Source organism: Protopterus annectens, chromosome 5.part0 (assembly GCF_019279795.1).
Source record: "Protopterus annectens isolate FY-2018-M chromosome 5.part0, PAN1.0, whole genome shotgun sequence".
Classification (NCBI taxonomy): Eukaryota; Metazoa; Chordata; order Ceratodontiformes; family Protopteridae; genus Protopterus; species Protopterus annectens.
In genome coordinates this window covers 500,559,198-500,581,811 of record NC_056735.1, presented here as the reverse complement: position 1 = coordinate 500,581,811, position 22,614 = coordinate 500,559,198, and positions in this window count along the sequence as shown.

Here is a 22,614-nt window from a genome sequence, read left to right as displayed (position 1 = left end):
TAATTCATTAGTGCTAAAGCAAAACACAGAGGACTAAGACAGTTGACATAAAACCATACATAAAAATATTTGTGCTTAAAATGTCTAGGTGTACACAGCCAGTGCCAGTGTGAAAATAATAATCTCATAAATATAAATTAAAATCAACATAGTAAAAAACTTTAAAAACTAATAAAAATGTTAAAATACTTGTGTATTAACCTTACTGTGCAACTTCTTATTAAGAACATGTACAACACTACCATCTAGTGACCATATAATGTAAATACTAATGTTTAGCTGCCCTTAACTTAAGTTAAGACTATATCAGCTACTAAGAGGCCAAATCATTTAAGCCAGGGAACCTGTTAGCTTCAAAAACAATCTGCCAGTACAGTTCCCTGTATTCCAATACAGTCTCTCATGGTCCACCTCTAATGTCCAAATCTATTATCTCAACAACAAAAAAATCAAACTCTGCCCCTACATGTCAGTGTGTGCTTGTATAATGCATTAGTTGAATTATTTTTCTTAATATCATATCTGTGCTCATAAATTCTTAACTTAAACTTTCTTTCAGTTTTACCCAAAAAGAATTCATCGCATTTGTTGCACAAAGCAATGTCAACCACTCCACTGATGTTACAATTGGCATAACCTTTAATTTGAATGTACTTATCTCTACCACTCAAATATAAAGAGTTTCCCTCCTTTATGTAAGGACACTGTGGACAACTACTAACTTATAGGTGTCCTTTTTCCCTTGTTTTGTACCATTGTATTCAACCCTTTTATTCTCCAAAACATTTTTAATATTTGAACCTTTACAATATATCCATTTTAAAGGTCTTTCAAAAATTACGTTTAAATTAGAAATACTGGAGAATTTTGCTCATTCTTTTTCAATTGTATTTCTAACCACTCCAGCATCACCATCATAGATGATAACTAGGGGCCCTTCATAGGCTTTGTCACTTATTTCCTTATTAGGCTCATACTGACCAATATTTCCAATGCCTTTTCCTAGTATAGGTGCAAACTTGGAGGCTCTCCCTTCTAAAACCTCTTCTTAAACTTGTGTCAATAACCTTTCAGGGTATCCTCTTGCCTTAAACATATCAATTAACAACTAACATTCATTCTTATAATCAACGTCCTCCGAAATCATTCTGCTCATCCAAACAAATTGACCCTTCACCAAACCCCATTTTTGATAAAATGGGTGAGCACTTGTATAGTGTAAATATGAATTCAAAAAAGTATCTTTCCTAACATCTTTATAATATTAACATCCAAGTAACGAATTTCATTATATTTTGTCTCATAAGTAAATTTTAAAAAATTGGTAGTGTTGGACATATAATTAAAAAAACTCTAGAAATGTTTCTTTCTTGTCTACCCAAAATAAGCAAATGTCATCCAGAAAACATCTGTAAAGATTCCAACATGCCTTATATTCTGAATTAAAACTAAACATGTACAAAACTATATTCAGTATATCCAAGGTACATAAAGATACTAACAACCAACCATTCAGATCTATTGTGTCTGCCGAAGATTCTGTCATGGCTCCTTTGCCCAAATATATAGATGTAAAGCTCAAGAAATTTTCTATGGCAGCTACAAATAACTTGAAAGATTCCTGGGATTTATTAAAAAGGGTGGACAGTAGTGTATATGATGAGAATTTGATTTTCATCACCATAGGCATCATTCATTTATTTACCTCTGTACCACATGAGCAAGAGCTGGAGTGATTTGAGGAGATTCTATATTTGGAATAGACTTGCCTTATAACATTAAAACATTAGATACGATATAGATAACATACTATTTAATGTTGTAGGCAGGTGGCATTTAACTCTTCCTGTCAAAAAATGTGCCTAACCACAACTATAAAACACCAGGAAGAGATATTGGTGAAATCATAAGGAACACAAGGTAAAAAGTAGCTTAGAATAATGTGTTGTTATGTACCCCTTACATCTAAACATATAAACAATACAAATCTAAATGAATTACTTATCCCATCTGGGATAAGTAAAACAAAACTGTCCTAACACACTAAATTTTATAGCACAGAGCTACCACATTATAGTTATATCATATTATAAAATAAAAATTGGCCCCTTTATACAGGAATCATGCATCGTGGTTTCTAAAACAATGTTAACAGATTCTTTAAGTTGCAAAGTTTCTCAACTTTCAGGTTTAAAAAAATGTAAATGATACATTTATTTTCATTTTCCATGAGGAAAATAACGTTTTTATAAAAAATATATTACTTCCATGCTTAACAGTCACTGTTTTTTAATGAATCCTAACCTGGTTTGTTAACAGAAAATGCCTTATGAAAATATTTCCAGTCATGAGGCTGCTGTGAGTATAAACAAAGTGGCCCTAGACTCAAGAGGAAAAGGAAACAGAAAAACCTCCATTTCAATGAAAAATAATTTCATGTTAGAGGCCAAAGACTCCCAAGCAGCAGCTAGAACAGTTATTCATGTATATACAGGCAAAACCGGCAAAACTTACTCATTGTCTTCTCTCCAGTAACTTGTGTGATAGCAAGAAAACAGGTTATCATTTATCTGTTGAAGTAGACATCACAAATTTAAACCTTGCTTACTTGCATATTCATGATGGGGAATAGTTGAAAACATTATTGAAAGTTTGTTTAGCTTATTTAAGTGATCTAGTAGAGTATTTGGTATCTTTGTGTGAGAAGGGAAGGATCGATGGATATTTTATTTGGAATTTTATTTTGTTGGAAATTAGGTATGAACAAAATGGTGTAAGCTTCTGATGATCTGGTTTAGTTTGGAAAGGTTAATCCTGATCAAATGTGATTTTATTATTATTCCATTTAAGGATTTTTTCTTTTTATGAAGAGCCAGATTCTTAGCGGCATCCTAATAGTTTATCAGTTTCATGTAGATTTGTCATGGACTGTCTGAGGTAGAAGCTGTTTGTATGGCTCAGTGAGCTCTTTCAATAATGATGTGGTTTGCTTCTATTTGGTTATCTGAGTCTGAATCAGAAATCTGAGGAGAAAACCCTGCATCTGTCCTTTCATCCTCCTGTCCAGATTCAGAATCTTGAATCACTTCAGGAAAGGATTTATCCCTCTTTCTTTTACCAAAACAAAGAAGGCTCTATAGCCTGAAATGAACCCTGACCCAAAGCCAATAAAGTACTACTCCTGTCAAAGGAGGGGGAGTAGATAAATATTTGGCTTTATGTTTCTTTTTGTAAGGAAAAATGGGGCCAACAGTGTTATTAATAGCAGCAGCAGCTGGATGAGAACAGCATTCTGACAAAATAGGGAAGCTCTTCCTGTTCTCTCTCACAGGACTGACAAGAATGGCTCTTCCTTGTGAGGGGACCCCAAGAGCCACAGAGGACATGACTAACCCCGCAGTCCTTAGTGGTTGTAGGTGTAACACCAGAGGGGGCCGGCGTAAAAAATGAGTGTTCTGAGGTTGAACAGATGGCCACAGCAGTCTTCGAACTGTGGCTGAGGACAATTGGTAGCCTGCTTTAATGCCAAAGGCTGTTTGCTTAACTTTTTATTTTTGGAGCTGAAAAAAGGACCAACCCTGAGACTGACACATTGCTCTATGGTCAAGCCAAAAATTATGGCTTTTCCTGTGGAAAACAAGCAGCAAAAGCCAGTAAAACAGTCTTTAAACATCAATTTTTCACATAAAAATACAGTAGAAAGCATTCTAAGGCAGTTTTTCAGCCCCACAGTAAAATAAATCCAATATATTCTCAGATAAAATGGTTTTCAGTTACTTTAATCAAATTTAAACTGACAGGAAAAAAGCTACTATTAAAAAGTACAGGAAACTCTCATGACAATCCATTAAGTAACAAAACTCCTAGCTTCAAAAAAAATTCTTGAAGAGCAAAATATCAAATTATTATAATAAACAAAATTGTTAAATGGCAGTTTCTTCTCCATAGGGAACATATCTGCTCAGCAAAGGAACAGAGCAAGCAGACTGCTGATCCTCAAAAGCCTCAGAGAAGCATAGTTTTTGGCAGCAGTAAAGCTCTCAAGGGCTTTGAGCCCAAACCTGTCTTTTGGTCAGCTCAGCTCAAGCTGCAACAGAGTTTGGACACAGGGAAGGTTCCCTGAAGCTTTGGAAGCTGTCTAGCTGTTGTATCCTTGGTAGGATATAACTCATATAACTAAGGCTATTGCAGCAGTGATCAATATGATGAACACACATTGGTTCTTGTAGATTTGGTAACAGTGACTAATGCTGAGTGATACCTCATCCCCATGCAAGACTTAGAAAAAGAGAGTTGATTGATGATGATAACTATTTATATAAAAAAAAGAACAAGTGATGTACTAAAATGGCTTTGCATAGTCCCACAGCTTGCATGGATACCTTGGAGAAAATACTCATGAGTGCATGGTCAATAAATGAATATATGAGAGAGAAATCATTTTGCTGATTCTGACTTAAAATTGGCAGTTCTTGAAAACATTTAACAAATTCTCCTGAAAAATCATTTAAGAGATGATTTGGAGACCTAATGCAACTAGTACAATCTGAGGAGAAAAAGATTCCACAGAAATGTACCTAGCAGCATGATCATTCTAAACAGAGCTAATGGGAAGAGATTGTCTTCTCTTGTAAGCTGCATTATTTCATAAAGCAGGAAACACTAAAGATAAGAATGATAAACTTGAAACACACTTTGGAATTTTGAGTTTTTCTTGATATGATATACAAAAAAGTGCAGCCACTTCAAAAATCACTAACTGCTCTGCTTGATGGTATGTTTTAAAGTATATAAAAAATACCTGAATTGACCCTATATAGTTCGTATACACAAGAACTGCTGGTCATATTCATGAATATGTAATTATCTAATAATTATTTATGAGAGTGACTGCTCAGACATAGCTTCCCATCCCACAGCTTGTCCAGGTACCTTGGAGAGTGCATTCATAAATGTAAAACTGATTTGCAATTAGATAAGGCAAACTTACTTTTTACTATGTTTCTGACTCAAATATAACATTACTTCTGAAAGAAGCAGTAAAACTGTTTCTCTTTAAAAAATCAGCTGGGACATTAATTGGAATGATAATGCAAACACTACATTTAGAGGAGAGAAAAAAAGTCTCCAGAAAAATATGCCTATCCGCATGATCATTCCATATGAAAGATGTGAAGAGAATGTCTCTCTTGTAAAAACTACCCTGTGTCAAAAGGTGGGAAAACAAAAACAAGAATGAAACACTTCAAATATACCCTGAAACTCTTTTGTCTTGGCATACATAAAAGAAGTACAGCTATTTCACACCCACTAATGGTTTTGATTGATGAAATGTTTTAAAATATATACAAATAAGATAAAATGACCCTTTATAATAAATCATTTCAGATATGCATTAATTATTGGTTCAATTTTTGTTGAATATATAACTATTTAAGAGCAGTTTTATAGTGAAAAATGGTTTGTCCACCCTGGAACTTGTGCATCCAGTGGGCATGAGAAGCACACCATTAATAACTGGGGTACATGGCTGATCAGCTGTGTTTCAGTGACAGGTGGTGTCCTTGATGATGTTTTAAATTTGAGCCAAGAACCAAGATAAGGGACAAGGTATTATTGTTTATGAAGCTGAAAATTGTAAACATCTGATGCTTACCATGATGGTGACTTATATGAAAATTAGCCTTGACAGGTGCAAACCTTCAACAAGGATGTACTTGTCAGTCTTTCCCCTAGATTATTTTTTTATGAAGTGACTGTTCCAGAAATCAGTTTCTTGAGTCTGGGCTATTGCGAGTTTTATATAAATATATAAATAATGCATATACATAAAAGGTAAGTGGGACCACTGAAATTCCTTCTCACAGTATCCATGTTTATCCAACATGGTTCATTCATTAATGCATATTCATATTTCCCTGCCTACTGCGTCCTTGAATTTTAATAAAAAATACAATATGCTAATGAGGACAGTGCAGTTGTCAATGCACTGTCAGTTTATTTTCTGTCATACATTATTCCACTGCAGAAAGGTGGCACTGCCACTGATTTCTTAAATTACATACCCATTGCAATATTATCAACATTACCAAAAATCTTAGAAAGATGTCTTCAAACCTACCTTACTAACCACCTCACACTCAAAGCATACCATGGCTTCTATCCCAGCCATAGCATAACCACTACTCTCCTACCCCAATACAATAAATCAACATAGAAGTGAAGGCAACCTAGTCTCATCCCTCTTCATTGATCTCAAAAACATTTGATATAGTCTGTCACCAAAAACTTCTTGTATTTTCATCATTTGGACTGAATCAATCGTCATTGTCCTGGTGTCACATCTATCTGTCTAACAGAAGAACAAACTGTCAGATGGTGCCAAGAACTTCCAAAATCTCTCCTAGTCATAACTACACAAGGATCAATACAGGTTCACTCTTATTTAGCATTTTCACTAACAATCTTCATACTGCAAACAAAGTTGCCCCTACTGTTCAACATGCAGACAATTGACACCTGTTGGCTCTGCTTCAAGAAATCAACCAACTCTCTTCATCTGCTGCAGAAATGTGGAAATTCCTACTTAATCCTAAACACAAATAAAACAAAGTTAATGTTCTTTACCCCTAAGAGGCAAAATTGAAGTGGTTCGTCAAATTAAGCTATTAGGAGCCCTAATCAATGACCAATTAAAATTCAACCAGCGTCTCCATCAAGCCATCAAAAAAGCACACATGCAACTTGGCTCTCTCAGCAGGACTAAGAAATATCTCAGATGGGGTGTGGCCAGGATGCTGACAGACTGACAGCACTTTTTCTCACTTCTGTTATCTATGTTATATTTCTGACAGAAAAAATTAAAACCTAGACTCCTAATCTTCTTGAACTTAGCCAATAATTTCTACTACAGTCTTTAGAAGTCTACACTGGATTATCTTGTTTAAATTCTATGATTTTTCTGTCAAAATTCAAACTGAAAGGGCTCAGACTTCTTCGCAGAATGAAATATCAAAAGAACACTTCAAAGGAACAGACAATGAAGAAGGAACTGCAAACTTTATTAAATACCATGCAGGATTTATCTTTGAAGTTTGACAAAATGGACAAAAAATTGACTCTTTTAAAGAAAAATGTACAAAACAGATGGAGCAGTTACAAGAATTAATAATGCAACGTAAGACTCAAATTGCTGACCTAGAAGAAACATTAAATGACATGGAAGGCAGACTCATGGAACAGGAACATCAACTTAAGTCTATCTCTAAACAAAATATTTTTTCTAGCAAACAAAGTAGACCTACAGAATAAGTCAAGGAAAAACAACTTGCATATTTATGGACTACCAGAAAAGACTGAAGGAGACAATATGGTAAACTTCCTCACATCCTGGCTTCCAAATGCTCTGAATTTACCTAAGTCTTTTTTCTTATGGAATTGAAATATCCCATAGGGCTCTGGCAGTACTTTCATCTTCCAGCAAAGAAAATAAAAGTTCAAGATCAATAATAGTAAGATGTATATCTTCTCAGAATAAGGGACTGATGCTAACAATTGTGTGGTCAAACTCTCCTTTCAAATACCAAGATCATATAATAAGATTTGACTATGATTATTCATCAGAGGTAAGCTCTAAAAAAAAGAAATGCTTACCTTTAGTAAAAAATTGAAGAAGAAACAATTCAAGGGTCAACACCCCCACCAGAGGGAACAACATATTGGATCTGGTCATCATCAACATGGACGATGGTGTTCCACATTGGAGGTCAACCCCTCGCTGGTTAGATCAGACCATAGACTAATCACTCTGGATATCCACATTCTGCCTCCACCCCCAATCATGGAAACCACCTTGAAAAACTTTTCAAAAGCAAACTTCACATTACTTAAGACCAAGGTGGAAAGATTCATAGCCCCCATGCTAAAGGACAATGCTGTCCAAGCTGCTGAAACCTTTACATAGGCACTCTATGAGCATCTGCAGGAATGCATGGATCATGCTATCCCAAGTAAAAACAAGAATCACTCCTCCAAAAAAAGGAAACCAGTCTAGTGGACCCCTGCCATAAAAAAGCTATACAACAGAAGGAGGAAACTAGTACAGAAGAGAGTAAAATCCCATGAAGGAAAGACATCCCTTTTCAGTGTCAGCAAGAAACTATGATCCCTCATTAAATCATCCAAGGCTGGTTTCGAAAGAAAAATTGCCAATGACTCCAAAGATAACCACAAAGCATTCTTTAGCTATGTCAAGAACCTAAGTGGAAACTCTCAGATCTGCTCTGAGTTAGTGCAGAATGGCACAAAATACACTGAACCGACTGATATTGCCAACATTCTGGCAGACAGGGTTAGTGCAACTTCACCCCCCTCTCAACCCCTAAAGGGCCAGTAACCATACCAGAAGAATATAGGGCCCCATCAATCACCGACACACAGGTTAAAACAGCCATATCCAAAGCCAAAAACACAGCTTCAATGGGACCGGACGGTATCCCAGGCTGTGTCTTACAAGCGCTCCAAAATTAACTAACCCCTCACCTAAACACACTGTTCAAACTCAGACTCTCTACAGGCTATGTACCCACAAAATGGCGCACAGCAACAGTTATAAAGGTGGAGCCACAACGGACCTTGGTAACTATTGCGCTATAAGCCTGACTAGCCCGGTCTGCAAGTCTATGGAGTGCATCATCATGGAACTCATTAACAGAGACATTGGGAACCTCCAAACCTTGGACCCTACCCAGTTTGGTTTTGTTAAGGGCAGATCATGCCTCCTAAACCTGGTAGACTTCTTTGAGACAGTTACCAAGGCATTAGACAAGGGAAAGAAAGACCACACAGCCTACCTAGACCTCGCAGAGGCTTTCAACACCATTTCCCATTCTAGTATTATAGACAAGGTCACCAGCTTGAACATAAACCCCTATGTCACGAGATGGTTTGCCAACTGGCTCATGGATAGAACCCACATGGTGAGAGTTGCAGGCTCTATGTCTGATTCTAAACCAGTTACAAGTGGCATCCCCCAGGGCTCAGTTCTAGAACCCCTCCTGTTCGGTATATACTTCTCAGGAGTACAGGCAAGCATAGGAGGACTATGGCTGACCAAGTTCGCAGACGACTGCAAACTAGGGGCCATAATTGATTCCCTGGCTGATACAGAAACCCTCCAGAAGGGTCTCGTTTAGACAGATACCTGGTGTCAAAATCATGGCCTCAAACTAAATGCCAAAAGTACATAGTCATCCCCTTTGGAAAAAACAAAGCACCCAAGAACTACCACATAGGTGGTAGTCCCCTAAATACAGAAAATGTAATAAGGGATCTGGGGACCCAAGAAGATATTAATCTCTCTTTGATAATCATATTGCCAAGGCGGTTAGAAAATCCTTCTATGTGGCCCACCTAATCACAAAAGGGTTCACATCTAGAACAAAAGAGGTTATTGTGCCTCTCTACCCATCACTCATTAGACCCATCATAGAATACAATGCCCCATTTGGGATGTACCTTACAAGACACCTGCAACAGCTGGAAATTCCACAACAGTACCTCACCAAGAGAATTGCTGGCCTCAAACAGATGCCCTATGCAGCCCAACTCAAGAAACTCCAGCTGTACTCGGTTGCATACCACTTACTCAGAGGTGATCTCTGCCTGACATACAAGACCATGTCCAACCTAGAATTGATGGACATGCTCCACCTAAAAAAAAAACAAATCCCAGAGAGTCACACGCTCTAGAGATATAAACCTCACCACAATGATAAATAGGACATGCTGGAGGGATAGATTTCTGTCCCAGAGACTCCCCTTGCTTTGGAACAGGATTCCAATATATATTAGCCCCTCACTAACACTCTTCAAGTGAAACCTTGATGGGTGGATGGGAAACAGAAAATTTACCACAGGGATCACTGCAGTGGCTCTGCTGGACAGTGGTGCAGGGAACTAATGGCTCTGCTGGACAGGGGCACAGGGAACTAACCTAAGGGGGTGGCAAAAGCCAACACATTCTGGCTAGGCTTATAAATGCCCTTGGGCAGATAGCCTAGTACTTACCTATGAACCTATGAACCTATAAGGTTAATTTTCTGTTTCCTGTAAAACTTAAAAACTTTTTCTCAGATGGAGCAAAGACTTTTGACACCATTGGTGCAGCTGTGACCTTTTTAACATCTAACAAAACTTTAAATCAAACTAAAATAATGGATTGGACTGGTTATACTCTAAAACATCAAGCAGAGAGGAATGAATGGAAAAAGCAGACAAAAAGAAGAAGAGACTAAATGACAAGTAACTTTTAAATAATTATTTTACATATTTTTTTTTCTTTTTATACCACATACAAATTACCTAAAGGAAGTCACACTTTATTCAGATGACAAATCTATGAAGTTCCCTAAAATGTACAACAAAAATAATGCCTTTTAACTAAAAAACTACAATCCCAAAAGGAAAAAAGTTAAAAACATTTTATTCTTGTTTATTAACATTGTAGGTTACTAACTTAACAGCTTGGGAATGCTTGAACAAATCTGCATAAAACTAATATCTCCCAAAGTTTAGTAAATAACAATACCATAATACATGAAACAAAACAATGCTTTTTCTGCTTATACCTTTTGTTAGAGTGTTTTAGTGTCATAGTCTCAGGCAAGTTACTTTTAAAAAAAGAAAGGGGGAAAAAAGAAGCTTAAAGACAATGACAATTTTTAAGTAACACATCATACTGCATGTTTTTTTTTTCCTGTGTATTGTAGACATATACCCCAGGATTCATGAAGCTCGGCACAATGCCGGCGTTAGGCTTATGCCGACCGTGCGGTGTGCAGATGGTGCAGTAGTGCCATATGCATATTAATGAAGGTGCGTTGCCGCCACATCCACATGCATAGGAAACGTGCACGAGTGCATGGGGCATGTCAAAGCGACGCACGGAGGCGTGGACATGGCTGTTTACGTGCATTCTAAACTGCTGAATATTACAGGCTGCCTGCAATAGTAATCATATCTGTCAGTGTCCATGGATACTGAAACATATGTAAAGCATGCAAGACAGTTCTTGTGAACACAAAAATAAGAAACAAACACAAATGCACGTAGCTGAATATTGAGTCTCCATCGCTCTTACAAATGACATTTAAAACACCGTGCCCGTATTCTAATGCAGTATTGATAGTTATACCAAGTGGAAGTGAAACGCATCGTGTTAGCACACCACCAATAGCTAACTCTAGCCCAATGGTCAGGGTTACTACCTGTCCCACATTGTGAGGGACAGTACCATCTGGGCAGTTGTGTCCATACCAAACCATTATAAATGTAAAATATCCTGCGACTGTATGACATAATTATGTCCCACATCTCATGTAATAGTCACATACAATAGTTATTTCCATATGTAATATACCTACATGTTACAAGAAATAGAATAAGCAAGTAAATGAAACAGAAGAAGCATCTAAACTGCTACAACAATAAGCTTACATTTAGGCATAAAACAAAAGTACTATCCATTGCACTGACCGTGGGTATGTGTTGGCCTGTAAAATATGATGTGTGTATGGAATATATCCCATCCTGGCCATATGAAAAGGTGGCAACCCTACCAATGGTCAGGGCATTTGGCCAAAATCTGCTCATTTGCGGTCCAAGCTGTCCTTGTCTGGATGGGTCAAAGATGAACGGGTATTACCTGGGTATACCTACCATGGCATGAAAGATAAGTATTTGCATGTACCTACGTGCATGATGTACAGCATGTGGAAGGTGAAAAATGCTAGGGTAGTCCTCACAACCATATAGGTACCTGACATATGTAGTGTATGCAATGTGTTACCTTGACCATGGCATGGGCCATCAACCACAGAAGGGATGGATGGAGTGTGTGGAATATGGTTGTGGGGGGGGGGGCAGGTAATGTAATAATCCGCAAAGGGGAGACTGTGTTGGATGCACAATAGGTGAACTGAAGGTGTATGAGGGAGCAGTGGGTGAATCAGAAAGAAATACAAAGAACAGACATACACATCTGCAATACAACCTGACAGGCCATACTGTAGAACACAATCACACAAACATATGAATATTAAAATGTGCGATACACATGTACGGAAACGTCACAGGCACACACCCGCATAATGGTCTGGACGGAACTGAACCATCCAATTACAACACACCTGGATGCATAATTGAATACCCATCATCCCCTCTATAGCACACAACCCCCCCCATTCCTGAACGTTCACCAAATCCAGCCATACTCGGGCTGCAAGCTTGGTGCAGCCATATCTGCACATAGTGACCACTACTCATATCTAGTAGGCGGTGTCACCTTAGTCAGTGTCAGGATTGCAAACTATGTATCCCTTGCATGTAAAACCTTATCACAGTTTCGTAAATCCAAAAAAATCGAAGGTTATTGGCTTGTTCAATTTTTGGATATCCCTCATGGGACAAGTATCCTGTGTAATCAGACTTGGTATTACGACACGATGTCCAGTCCTGTAGACATCTGGACACAAGTTGTATGTGCAGTAGTGGTTCACGAGACTGCTCAGCCTCCAGCTGGTCATGCAGAACATACTACCCGGGATTAAACACCTGACCGTGATGCACGGCTCCCCACATGAATTATCGGGAAAATATACTTTACACATTTGCATAGTGGCAGTTGGATATAGGGTGATTAAGGAGCTGATGTATGCAGGGTTCCTCCTGTCCACTTTGTGAGGGACAGTCCCTGTTTGGGTAGGTGTATCCTGACCAAGAATGATACAATGGCAAATGTCCTGTGACTGTAGGAAATAACTATGTACCATATTTCATGTAACAGTTGCCTAAAACAGTTATTGCTGTATGTAAAATATGTAAATATTACAAGAAGCAGAATAAGCAACTAAACTGCTACAAGAATAAGCTCTAATCTAGGAAAATAATTAAAGTTCTAAACCCTGTACTGACCGTGGGTATGTGTTGGCCTGAAAAATCTGGTGTGTCCCGAATACATATGAAAATGTGGCAACCCTACCAATGGTAAGAGCATTTGCAGAATAACTGGCCAGCCTCTTAACCCCCCCTAAAACCAGTGACCTTCGGAGGAAAGGTGTTGAATGACACTTGAATGAATAATGACAATAATTAAGAGTAATAGACGCTTTTAACTTCAGAAAATAAGTATTAATACATATGCTCTGAATCTGTCAACACGTTTCAAGTTAATAGTACTAATATTGTAAAAGTGTCCGTGACTGTCCCTGATTTGTCCTTGCCTTGTCCCTGTTGAAATTAGTCCCTGAGTGGTTGAGAGGTCCGTACACATATATACACCAACCAACTGTCACATTTGTTGCCAGTACTGTTGAATACCTGTAGTGAAGTCATATATCCTAACTGTCATCCATGCAGAATGTACCACGGATGGTGTAGTGGTTAAACCGGTGACTAATGTGTGTCTGTTTCTGGGTCCAAGCCATGTAAGGGCCACTAATTTTATGTGATGGCTAGAATAATATCCTTGGGATATAGGGAGATAAAGGCAGCGGGGATGCGTGGCGGACATTCAGCTGTATGGGAAATGTAAATAGGTATGTAGGTGTATATGTATGTGTGTATATATATATATATATATATATATATATATATATATATATATATATTAATTTATATATAAATTAATTAACAAAGTTACAATAAAGCATTCGTAATAAATGTGAAGGGAAACACCAGTGGAACCCCCCCACATCCCGTATTATGTAGTGCCGACATAATAATCTGGTCAGAGGTGTCCAAACCCCTGCGTCTGTAAACACAGGTAGAATGTTAACATTGGGACTAACTCTGTCCATGTGCTAAATCTGACTTTTAAATGGGCACAGGGAAGTTCCGATCTCCCGTCGGAAAGCCTAAACCCGGATGACCACATTAACACCCTGACAATCAAACACACGTATGTGCCAGGACTATAAGCTTTGGAGTTGTGAATATACTTGGAGTGAGTAAACATGCAGCACGGGTCCAGAGCAGTAGTGAATAGGGAATGTCGCATGTGTAGTACTGCGGTTTTCCCAGTAGGAGAATGGATGCCTGCTGTGTAAGTGAAGCATTGAGGCATATGTTAGGGTAGCTATGAACCATGGGTATACATATAAATGAAGCAGAACACCAATAGTGTACTGGTTAGAGCATCCGCTTAACATAAAGGCATTCCCGGTTCAAGTACATATCATATAGCTCATATCATTTTCTTGTGGAATAAATGTCTCTGTGCTGTAAAGCCAGCATTTAAACATGTAAAGGTGAATGTGTGTTTCGCATGGGGCCATTAACCGGATTCCTTCAAACAAAGTGGTGCTGTCATAATGAATAAGGCACACGTAAGCACAAAGAAGTGGCAGTAAACATATGTAACTCACTGTAAGCGCATATATATATATATATATACAGATAGATATATATAGATATATATATATATATATATATATATATATATATATATATTACTGCTGCAATGTGCCTTACTCACTCCGTATCCAATGGCCTTGTTCTGGCCGCAAACAAAGAACCGTCCTTTGCAAGTGTTGGTAGCAATACCCTGTGCACACAGCTAATCTGAATTACCAATACACCATGGAAAATATACAGACAATAGACAGTACCACACACATATTATACAGCACAGTCATCCAACAGTATAGCAATGTACTGGCAGATATGTCCAGACCACTGGTGTTTGCAGACCTGGCCGTCTTGTGTTTAAGTGTGTGAGCATGCCCAGTATGACCGTTACGCATGTTGTCGACTGACATTTCCGTCATACCTTCATGTGTTTGAGCATGCCCAGTATGGTAAACTGCATCGCATGTGTTACATGTCCAGGAAGTTAGTACTGTAGTGCCGACCTCTGCGTTGTACACTGACAGGTGCCATGCTGTGCCTGCAGGATATCTATCGGTCATGTGGCATTGACTGTTGCTACATTTCTGCACAGCGTGGGGGGACATCCAACTGTATCCACATTCCTACACAGCACTGGGGGGGTGGTGCACATGACTGTTACATGTGTACGTTGGAAGGGGGGCACAGCTGACTGTTGTACACTTTTGCTACTACTGTACTGGTATGTCAGGTACTCCATTTCAGTGTGTGGACCTACCTAATGTGCTGGCTAGAGGCATACCAGTGTACTCCAGATCTTAACTTTAATTACCAACATATTAGTTTCAGATGTAGTAGCCTTCACAACCTACATCCAACTGCCTGGCCTGCTGTAGTCTGTCTTTGTGTGTCTGTGGGGGGGGGGGTTCATCCATTGGGCATATTCAGAGGTCATTGCACAGCATTTGTCTGGGTTGGTCTACACCTGTCCAGCTAGTTGAGACTTGTGTGGGCTGTATGGACACACATGATGCTCAGCCCATAACCCGCAGTGGGTTAGGACACCCTGCGTACTACTGGCTACTGTTGTGACCCCAGTATGTGCTACAGATATCATGGTGCCACTATGGACGTGTACTGTCCGCTGCCCTAACATTTGGCCACCAAATTCCCTTGCATGCTCACATCCATACCATAGCTACAGGTAAAAACACATCCTAATACAACTGCCAATTTGTAGGTTGATTGACTTACCTTGAAGGTGTGCCAGACCTGAGGATGGTGCTGGAGGGCTGCCTATGTCGGATGCACACAGTGCACTTCCTACACATGCCTGAGCACAGGTAGTGTCATGTTGGCATCCCTTTTACTGTCTGTGCGAGTCAGAGAGGGTGACATTCCCTGGGTAGCTGCTGTGTCAGTGCATATGCTATGAGTTGCCTCGTTGCCAAGGCCAGGTCATACTGGGCACGCCTCCTTCCCCCTACTGGGTCCAGCTCAGGTAGCTCCTCCTCCAAGTCACTCTGTGCCTGTACAGGCCTTGGCATTGGTGGGGGGCTGTGTGGCCCTGCCCCATGCTGGTCCTGCTGCAACTGTTTCCACAGGATCATATTGTGTAGCATAGCACATGCCATAACAATCTGGGTGAATGTAGCTGGTGAATACTGCAAGGCTCCACCGGATGTGTCCAGACACCGGAACCGTGACCTGAGCATCCCAAACACACACTCAGTTATATGTCTTGCCTATGCCTGTGCCTCATTATGGTGTAGTTGTTCAGGTGTATGTGCATTTCTGATGGGTGTCATCAGCCACGGCTCCAGTGGGTACCCAGCATCCCCTACTAGGTGACCGTACGGGATGTCCATATTGGCAAAGGTGTGGTACAGCTGCGTCAGATGCCATATATCGGAATCGTCATGGCTTCTAGGGCAGCCAGCACACACATTCAATATAATGCCCTGGGCATCACATATGACCTGGCATTTGATGGAGGGGATGCCCCTGCAGTTAATGTAGACTCTACCTTGCTCATCAGGTGGTGCTTTGATGCATAAATGCATGCAGGCTATAGCACCCACTACTCCAGGGTAGTCTGCCATTTGGTGGAAGAGACGCATATCAACACCTCACGTGTGTTGAGGAAATGTACGTGCTCACTGGCATGTGGTGGCATGGCATCCAGGAACTGGTGGAATACTCTGGATGCAGATGCCTGTGAGATCCCCATAATATTCCCAGTTGTGCTTTGGGAGGTACCTGTGGCTAGTATACCTAGGCCTACACATACATTGGTATCCACTGGGATGAGTTTCCCTCGGCCTGTTCGATGTGTCAGGTGTGGCCAGCACAGCTCAGCAATCTGCTGTAGGAGGTCTCTGTCCACCCCATAGTGCTCCACTATCTCCAGCTCATGTAGCCTCTGGTAGGTTACCCTGGGTCTGTACAGTCTTCTCTGTCTCGTCACTGAGGGTTGTTCAGCAGCATTCACATCCTCACTACCCTCAGCCTCCTGCAGATGTTGGTCTATGTTGCCTGCTACAGCCCTTCTCATTTCATTGGATTGTTTTGCAAAATTTCCCTGCATATATACACTGGTGGTGTAGAGTGTGGAAAAAACCCATGTGTATGGTGCTTGCTTACTTTATCGTAGTGTTCTGGGCCCGGCTGGGCCTGTAATCTGCTGATTGTGCTAATTACCACCTGTTTGTGCAGCTTGTTCACCTTGACTACTCTCTTACTGCTGTTGTCCCTCCCAATTGCACTAGGCAGGTATAGACACACCCCTGGCTTAGGCGTGCTAAGGCAGGAGCAATCCTGAGACACAGGGCTCCAATGTACGTACAGTATGTCTGACACCCCCCCCATGCTTTCACCTATATTCAAGTCCTGCACCCGGCTATCTATACACATACACTCTTGGGATCTGCATCACACCCTGGGGATAAACAGGATTCACTATTTTCCACCTCATTTGCATAGTATTGTCTTATAATGCATAGTTACATGACCCATACTGAGCCTCCAAAATAATTACCACTGCTTACTGTCACGCAGATCCGTACACAACTGTTTAAAAGCACCTTACTATCACCGTATTTGATGTCCCTTGTTCTTCCCAGCAACAAAATAACCGGTCTCGACATGCCTCGAACCCGGGACCCTGCACACCACAGACGATGTGCTTTACCACTAAGCCATGGCAGATATACATACATCTGAGGTGATCACGTACAGATCATCCAGCACAGGCATTCAGCAGTATAGGACATGTATTCCATCATGTAGATATTTGTGTGCTAATGTCCACATATCTATATATATATATATATATATATATATATATATATATGTATATATATATATATATATATGTATATATATATGCACACACACACACACACACACACACACACACACACACACACACACACACACATATACATATACACACACATACATAGATATAGAATATATATCACAACAGCGGACCACGTGACACCAAAGCATTAGACAAGAATGAAAAGGAAACCACATGTGCCTCCTGCATTATGTTCTGGTGTTACTATCAAGGCAAGTGTGTTTCATTGTGTCACATGGGTCAGACTGTATTAAGGGTAAGATTAGAGCTGCTGACATTTACTCACCAGACCTATTGGCAAATGTATGTGCATGTCTTACCAACCCAGTCTCTTGGGTGATTGTGACATTTATGGACACTATATAGGAAAACAACAAAACACGCTCAACACATCCTGGAGCTAGCCACTCACAGATACCAACAAATAGGATATGACTACCAAACACACACACCTGTCATGCCTCGGAATAGAGCATCCGCCTATCTATTCTGTCACACTTCAGCATTACACAGTTACAGAACACGCTACAGAGATTACTAGGAGACAGCACTCCTACAGGCATACTTCTAGATGGGTGACATCATCAGCAATGGAAAAGATGCTGATAGGGATTGTAAGGAGTCTAAAAGCATTATTCTGTCCCCAGGCAGATGGAAACACACACACAGCTGGCATGGCTGGGATTAGAACACAGACCTAACTACCTTATCACACTATAGCATTACGTAGTTGCAGAACACACTACCGAGATTACTGGGACACAGCACTCCCAGAGGCATACTTCTAGGTGAGTGACATCATCAGCAATTGAAAAGACACCGATAGGGATTGTATGGAGTGTGAGCAGTCTAAAAGCATTATTTTGTCCCCAGGCAGACAGAAACACACACACACACACAATTGGCATGGCTGGGATTAGAACAAAGACCTAACTACCTTATCACACTACAGCATTATGCAGTTACAGAATGCACTACCGAAATTACTGGGACACAGCACTCCCAGAGACATACTTCTAGGTGGGTGACATCATCAGCAATGGAAAAGACACCGATAGGGATTGTATGGAGTGTAAGCAGTCTAAAAGCAAATTACTGTCCCCAGGCAGACGGAGACAAACACACGCCAGTGGTGTGATCAATACAACTGCCTATCTACGGACCACTATTACAATACTACATAGATACGAGACGTGCCACAGACACTACACCTTTCAAGACTGTCAATATGACCTTCTAGGAATGCGGACATCAACATGGATGCTGGCAGTTACGATGTACATACCTGTGAACCAGTGTGTTCATTGTAGGAATCCATCCTGAAGTGGGGTATGGCCATCTGTTGCCTGGACGACCACTATCGCTATACAGGGTTACAATGGCCATGCCCATATACATAGAGGCACATAACCGACATAAGGTGCCACTGGGCATGCTCACACACTTAGTAGCACACGTTCGTTTGGAATGCACTATGTGTCCATCTACACAATGTTGTACTGGGCATGCTCACACATGTAGTAGCAAAGGGCTGGTTTGTATGCACTCTGATTCTAAACATGGAAGGGCACAGTGTGTCAATAGTTGTCATTGTTAGCATGAATGCTGCACTAAATATATCTGACACCGGTCTTCTACACAATGTCTGCTGCTGTCCGTCACCTTAGATGTACCAATCTAAACCTGGCACACTAATACCACCAGTGGTGATGTCCTGCCTGGGGTGGCTACTTCGGCCATATAGTGCCATTCATAGACGAATGTCCTGAGACCAGGTTAACACCCTGACACCTAGAGGACAACTGCATTGCATGTGTATGCTAAACAGTGCTAGATGTGTAGCGTTCGTAATCACAGCTGCCACTGTAGATCCAGCAGTGGGGAATACTGACATCTGTACAGTGAGGAACACCTGGCTGAAGGCTCAGTTGTGCACAATAGCACTACCACCGTATACCTTGGATACAGACATGTGGACCATAACACCATTACGGACCGCTCCAGGTGGTGGTGTCCCCACGTACATGAAGGCCACTCACATGTATTGGCCAGTACACCCGCAAAAGCCATCAGAGATGTGTCAGGTGCAGATCATGGTGTCAAAAGCCACATTCTAGGATGTAGCCCTCAGACATCACCATGTCCTTGGTCCAGCAACACACATCCATACATGTGGCAGAACATATATTAGTACAACACCATGTGACCCATGACCAGTGGACTGTACCTAGCTCTACAGCAACTGTGCAGACTACCCATGTACTGACACAGTTGCATCATGTGTTATGCAATGCAATGATACCACTGTTTGTAACCAGGTCGGCTGTACATATAACAAGGGCCCTGGGTCATATACAGCTGTAACAGATGACTGTTGCTGTACACCAGTAGACACCCTCATATTTGGATATGACATACATGTACATGCCCCACATACACACATCACATATGTACATAGCATAGCTGCTGCTGTCCTTTGTGCAGACAGGTGGCTACACCAATTAAACACATGCACATGGAAGGTAGGTCCATGGCTGTTGAATGCGAACAGTACATAACGTGTGATAGCAATGTTGACTGAGTTAACATTCCCTCTGTACTGGTTACCCATAACAACTATCATATCATACAACAGTCCATGTGTCATGTATGTCATCACGCATGTCCACCAATTGCAATGCCTACAAACATGGCTAAATGACAGGAATGTAGGACCTACACACATGCATATGTAGTGGTGTGCATTCAGCTACCATGTGTGTGCAGTAGCTGATGTTTGCAGGTGATCTGTGTCTTACTACAACATGCAGTTGCAATGCAGCCCCATCATTGCCAACTGTATATGGTGAATTACTACAGTACGGTAAGATGTACATCAGGAATGGATGAATGTGTGGACATAAAGTGTTGAGCCATCTTTGTAGATGGATGTTTGCTGAAGACAGCTCACAGGTGTGTCAAAAGCCGTCCTACCATAACATGTGCAAACACTAAGCTATGTTTCTGTTAATTGAAGGGCAAGACATACAACCTACACAGTGGTCAGGGTGTCAGACTGTAAATCACTTGACATCTGTAACACTTAACACCTCCCATGTGCATATATCAGCACAATTGCCAAAGGTAGCGTCAGTACACATTGTAATGCCGGCAATACTGCTGCATGTCTGTCATACATATCATAAGATAGCAGGTGTTTGATTCACAGTACTGCCAAGTGTGTTTGCTTGTGTGTCCATATATGCCACATATGGTGGGGAATACATCCAAATTGTTATACACCCCTGTACACTGTTGTAGAGATCTGTAGATACTGCAGTGTAGAAATTAAGACATAGGCAGGGGTGAGGTGTGTATCACACACATGTGAGCTATCGTATGTGCATGACATAGGTGCATTCAATTGTGGACTCCACAGTGTGTGTGTGTGTGTGTGTGTGTGTGTGTGTGTGTGTGTGTGTGTGTGTGTGTGTATATGTATGTATGGCTATCTGGTCCATGGAGTGAAGATGTATGTTACCATAGTGAACAGATAGGACCCCTAACCCCAACAGGTGATGCAATCTACTACCCTGGTGATGCCATCGATCTTAGGCATTACTGACTACCTATACATGTTCATTCTCTGTGTCACGTCATGTGGGAGCACAGTACTGTAATGGTGATTACCACATAGGCAGGGGTCATCACCTCAACACTATCAAGTGTGTGTGTGTGTGTGTGTGTGTGTGTGTGTGTGTGTGTGAGTGTGAGTGTGTTACTGTGTCTGAATACATGTGTGTGAATACCTGTGTTTGTGTGTGTGTGTGTGTGTGTGTGTGTGTGTGTGTGTGTGTGTGTGTGTGTGTGTGTGTGTGTGTGTGTGTGTGTGTGTGTATGTAGTTGTATGTTCTCATCCTGTAATGTGAATCTATATTACTGCTACACAGTGAGGCCTCAAGCTATCAACTGGCCTCTACCCTTGTCATCAGCTAGACTGCTATGTAAACTCCCTGCCCCATGTAACTGTACCTGTGATGTCACCCGGTATAGATGTCACATCTCTAGCCACTGTAGCTTAGTACACAGCTCACATGCTCCTGGATCAGTAGATGTGTAGACATCTTTGGAATGTCAGCCTTTCTAACAGTGAGGTTGAAGCTACGTATAGCATGCTGGTATTGCCATACATGCCTGTGAGTAGTCCACATTTACATATGGGAAACTGCAAACACTGGTACTCAATGGCACATGCAATTAGACCTGAAGGAGTGAAGCAGGACATCATTACCAACATGCTGTTACTGTTGTTACCAAGGCACATACTGTGAACAGAAAACAATGCATTCTAAACCTGTACTACATGGTATGTCTGCTGCGTGTCAACAGTACACAACAATTGTAATGTACACTTATCTCCCTATTGTGTTCACCCTGTGCATCAGACCATATGAGCATGTCCCTGCACTGATGGTATGGATGACAGGGATGTGGCACAGGCATCATCATATGCACAGGGTGACAATGTTTGCCAGGGGCCTAGGCTGCACCAGTGGATGACATCATGTGTGTGGGTTAGGGCCTGTGATCTAATTGGCCATGTGTGGTTGTTATGCATGTGAGTGTTGCGGTGCCCTACATATGTTTCTGGTGTGTGCATGTATGTGTGCACACAGTTCTGCAATGTGTCTGGCCTACACAGGGGTATTATTGACAGCTCCAGACTGTACAGACCAGGATTTACAGCTCATGGTGTCCGGCCACGGCCACATGACCTGTGCCTGCCAGGGGTTGCACGGGCACTACCGGGCAGAGGTGCAGATCGGGTACTGTCCGATGACACATGTCCACTGGAACCATGTCCCCATTGGGACCATCCAGGGCCATGT